Raw genomic sequence first — 5,669 nt, forward strand, 5'->3', positions numbered from 1 at the left:
GAAGAGGGCATCAGGTACCCTGGAACTGGACTTAAGGACCATTATTAGCTGTCATGTAGGTGCGGGGAATCAAACCTGGGTCCTCTGCAAGAGCAGCCAATGTTCTTAACCACTAAGCAATCTCTCCAGCCCTAGACAGGAGGTTCTAAACAATGACTTGGGAGTTATAGATGGCATTGGAAGGGGAGGGTTTGTAAATCATCTAAAATTGCCTGAAAGCACTTTTATGTGAGTGCAAATTTCCATTATTCTGGACAAAAGGGATACATGTAGAGCTGTCCAGTTAACTTTCTGTGACAATGAAGATGTTTTATGTCTGCCCAATCCAGTGTAGGAGCCACTAATCACATTAACTTAATTTTAGTTGGTTTAGTTTCAAACTTGACTAGTCATGAGTGACTAGTTCTACAAGGATGGAGAGCTCAGGTCTGTGGCCTTCATGAGAACTTTAAAGGGGCTATTGATTCTAAGAGATGAAAAGCTCACTAGGTGTGATTGCTGTCAGAGAGTTCTTTCTCAAATGTTGGCAGCTTTGCTATATCACAGGGCATTGGGCTGTGGAACCATCTGGGAGAAGCATATATGAGGTCTTCAAGGGAATAGAAACTCAGGCCTAACATCACAGTCCAGGCTGAATGGGTGAGGAGTCTGTGCAGAGGAAGTAGACTTGTCTCAGGCTACAGATGCCACAAGACCTGGAGACATAGAACAACTGCCTCAACACATGCATAAGGCCAGGAAGGGCAGAAGTAGAGAGCATATCAAGCCAGTGATGGCTCACATTCAGAGATCAAAAAAGCCTATGGGGTCTTGCTAGTGCCATGGCCAGGCAACTGGCAAAAAAAAACAACATTTAGATGACAGGTATGACTCCATGTCCCCAAATTCAGGGATGGGTGCAAGGAAGCAGAGGATGTTGCAAAGTTGGGACAGGGACCCAGGTTTTGTGACTATAGGGTCTATGACAGAGCTGGGGCATCAATGTGTAGAACCAGGACAAAAGTAGCAGACAATCTGATCTCAAATCTTTGAGGGCCTGGGCTCAGCCTCCCTGATTAGCCCTTTGATAAGTACCAGGCTTGGTCCCAGCGTTGACATTGTGTTAAGGCTTAGGGAGCCTTGGCTACAAAGGTCAGAGTCATTGAGAAGGAACACAGAGGTGATATGTAAGGCTTTCTCCAGCCTCATTCTGTCATGGTTGCCTACCACTATATGCCTGATAATGGGTGATCATTTAACTGAGTGCTTTTCAAACTGCATAGTTGAGAAATGCTTTCTCCAGCCTTACACAGGGCTTAATATGAGATAGTGAAAAGCAGAGGGTGTATTGAGGTGGGGGTGGAGAAGGTAGACCATGCCCACTCCCAACCCCTCAATTTTCAGACAGCCTTGGGGGAACCTTGTGAAAACTTTGCCTAGCTACTAGAAAACTACTAATCTAGGGCTACTGTGAGTGCTCTGATCCAGCATCCAGGTTAGTGCTGATCTAGCAGAGAGATGGAGAACAGTGAGCAGCATCCAATGCAGAATGCAAGGAGAGCTGAACAAGGCAGTAGATGAAGGTGGCGTGTGCTTAGCAGAGAGGCTTTGTTGTTGGAAAATCAAGGACACATGTTGAAAATGAACCAGTGGCCAGGCTTGGTGGCACATGCCTTTAATCCCAGCACTCAGGAGGCAGAGGCAGGAGGATCTCTGTGAATTTGAGGCCAGCCTGATCTACATATTGAGTTCCAGATCAGATGAGGCTACAGGGAGACCCTGTCTCAAAAAGAACCGCCCCCCCCAAAAAAAAGAAGAAAAGAAAGAAAAATGAACCAGTGGTATGGAACTGAAATAAGCCTTTATCTGAGGGAGCCCAGGTCAGCCTACTCCTGGAATATATATTTTTTTCTAATCCTCATATCTAAAGAGAAACAACTAGTCCTCTTTATTCATAGGTTCTGAATCTTGGATTCAACCAACCACATATAGAGAATATTCTCTTGGGAGTTGGGGAGATGGCTTAGTAAGGCTTGTGTGCTGGATAAGCTTTAGTGTCAACTTGACACACCTGGGTTAGGGAGCATCAATTGGGGAATTGCCTCCATAGGACTGGTCTGTGGCCATGTCTGTGGGGCATCTTCTTGATTGTTGAGTGATGTGGGAGGACCCAGCCCACTGTAGGTGGTGCCATCAATGGGCAGGTGGGCCTGTGTTGCATAAAAAAGCAGGCTGAGCAGGGGCCAGGGGAGCAAGCCAGTAAGCAGCATTCCTCCATGGCCTGTGCTCCAGCTCCTCCCTCCAGGCTCCTGCCCTGAGTTCCTACCTTGGGCTCCCTGATGAACTGTGACCTGGGAGATGTAAGCTAAATAAACCCTTTCCTCCCCAAGTTGTTACTGGTCAGAGTATTTTGCCACAGCAATTGAGAAACAAACTAGAACACCTTGCAAGTAAGAGAACCTGAGTTGGATCCCCAGAACCTATATTAAAAATTGCAAACATGGTAGCTCGCTCTTGTAATCCTAGCACTGGCCAGGTGGAGACAGAAGGATCCTGAGTCTTGCTAGCCAGCCAGTCTAACTGAATGAGAGAGCTCCAGGTTCAGTGAGAGACAGGGTCCCAAAAAATTAAGATGGAGAGTGAAATAAGACTCCTGACATTGACCTCTGGTCTGCACACAAATGTACACACATGGAGACCTGTGCACATATGTGCATAGACATGAACACACATACACATACATATACCATATAGGCACCCCCCCCAAATTATGCATGTATTGAACACATTCTTCCTTGTCATTTTATATAAGAGAATTGAGGGGCTGGAGAGATGGCTCAGTGGTTATGATCAGTAGCTGCTCTTGTAGAGGACCTGGGTTCGATTCCCAACACCCACATGGTAGCTAGCAGCCATTTGTAACTCCAGTTCCAGGGCATCTGATGCCCTCGTCTGACCTCCATGGGCACTGCATGACATGGGTGCACTTACACACATGAAAACATTACACTCATACACATAAAATTAAAGAAAAAGATATTTGAGTATCTACATATTTGGGTATGGGGAGTGTCCAGGAACCAGTTCCTTGAGGACACTGACGGGTGACTATAATGTGAAACAGCCTCCAGGATGATTATAGAGAAGGGTAAAAATGTATTTCCCCCAAACATGTCTGCAGAATGAGTAGTCTCATGAGATATCCCACACAAAAAGGATGATAGGTTTGGGAAATTTTCAATTCTCTCTCCCCTCTAGTATATTTATGATGAACCATATTTCATTTAAGACTCTGCTTATAGTTAACTCACTCTAGTCCAGGTTTAAATGGGGGTGGGGGGAGACAGAGAGAGAGACAGAAACAAAGCAGGAGAGGATTTTTTTTGCATGAGTCTCTGTGGTGTGTGTGCACGTGTGTATGCCTGTCTACACCTGTGTGCCAGTGCATGTGCACATGTATGTGAGGGTCCAATGGTGACATCGATGTCTTCCTCAATAACTCTCTACCTTATACATTGAGTCTGGAATTACAAGAAGGTCACTACTCTCCTAGGTTTTTTTTTTTTTTTTTTTTTTTTTTTTTTTTTTTTACAGTGGGTTCTGGGGATCGAAACTTGGGTCCTCATGCTTGTGGGGCAAGTGATTTACTTACCAAGGGCTTTTTCTACTGAGCCATCTCCCCAGCCCAAGAGCTTTTCTTTTCTTTTTACTCTCAGGGTTTCTTTAAATAATTAGGATATTCAAATTAACTTTAAGGGGAGAAGACAGCCCTCCCCGCTTCATGTGTCTGCACAGGCAGTTGTGACAGGGTCCGACCCTTGGGAGAATTCCAGGTAGATCTTAGAACAGGTCAGGCTCACTAACTGACCACTGACAAACCTGATGTTTTATTGTGTGTTGTACACAACTGAAATTCCAAGAGTAGTTCCAACCCTAAGAGGAAAAGAGGTTATGTGGGAGTGGATGTGGCACAGAGATTACAAAGATTCATATAGCAAACAAGACTTTGGGTTGCTCCAAAGGGCTGCTCAGTCCAGCAGGCAGTTGGAATCACAGGTTCCTCAAATCACTGAATCTTGGGGTTTAGGGAATGGGCTGGATCACAGTATTGAAGAACTATCTGGACAGAAGCCCTTGGCTTGGGACCTCCTGGTGATGGCAGTGTAGTTCAATCTCCATGTGTAGATGCCCAATGTGTAGTATTAATGGTTTCCAATGGCCTGCAAATGTGCTTTACCATCCTCATCTAGAGAGTCTCCAGAGTGAAGTGTGGCATTAAACCCTACAGTATTTACTGAAGTCCACCTTCGAAGACTCTGCTTCACTCTTATTATAAACCTAAAGTCCTACCAATCTAAAGTCCCCCTTCTTGGAGGAACTGATTCAATAAGTCTGTGGCATGAACCAGGGGAGAGTATTTAAAGAGCATTCCTGGGGTCAGGAGAGATGGTTCAGTGGTTAAGAGCACTGGCTGCTCTTGCAGAGGATCCAGGTTTGATTCCCAGGACCCACATAGTGGCTAACAACTGTCTGTAACTCCAATTCCAGAGGATCTGATGTCCTCTTCGGACCTCCACAAGTATTGCATGACACAGGTGCACTTACACGAATGTAGGCGATACACTGATACACATAAAATTAAAATAATAATAATAAAATAAAGTTAAACAGCATTCCAAGGTGATACTTGTTGCGGGTTCTCAGGCCAGCTGTGAAGACCCTAACCTGGATCGGGTCCCTTGCCGATTAGGGGGGGTAAGAGGCGTGGAGTCACAAAACACAGACCCCAGGAGTCGGGTAGAAGCAAGCACTAGGCGAGGTGCTGCAGGCTCGTTTAATGCAGGAGGGGGCACGCCTTATATCTCCCGTTTCTCCGCCCCCAAGTCCCTTTAGTCAGCGTATCGTTTTCTGATTGGTCCGTGCCACGCATTCTGTCAGCAGTCACTGGGCTCCCTAGCAGGGTATGGAGGCCTGGCTCTTTTTGGCGGGCTATTTGCCGACCAAGTAATGAAGTGAATTCTCCCTGAATCCTAGGGCTCTGGGTCAGCACTATCTTTGGAGGCCTCCTGCTACAGATACTCATTAGACAAATGTGAGAACAGGATTTATTCCCCAAACCTCAGAGCACCCACCATCTTAAAACTCAAGTTCTTAGTTCCCACACGCAGAGATTCTAAATCAATAGACTTCCTACAACCTATGTTTTTTTCTTTCTTTGTTTGTTTGTTTTTTGAGACAGGGTCTCCCTGTAGTTACAGCTGGCCTGGAACTCGCTATGTAGACCTGGTTGGCTTCCATCTCACAGAGATCCACCAGCCTCTGCCTCCCGAGAGCTGGGATCAAAGGCTTGCACCACCACACCCAGCCTTGTGAATTTTTAAATATGTAATATTTTTATTAATTCTTTGAGAATTTCATATATGGATACAATGCATCTAAAGTTTTTTTAAGTAACTACATGATTAGAAGAAGCATTTCATTACAGCTTTAACATATTTAGTAACACACTACAGAACAAGAAGAGTACATCTCTTTCACAAGTGGCTGTAAGTTTCTAGGTTCACAGTTGAATTAATACAGTTATACAATATTGAACTCAGTAAAAGCTCTGTAAGACATAAAATTGAATGAGTTTGTAGCCTTTAAAAAAGATCTCCATTTCATTTTAGAATATATTCCTTGCAGAAAGA

Source organism: Nannospalax galili, unplaced genomic scaffold, assembly GCF_000622305.1.
Source record: "Nannospalax galili isolate Female #2095 unplaced genomic scaffold, S.galili_v1.0 scaffold126, whole genome shotgun sequence".
Taxonomy (NCBI): Eukaryota; Metazoa; Chordata; class Mammalia; order Rodentia; family Spalacidae; genus Nannospalax; species Nannospalax galili.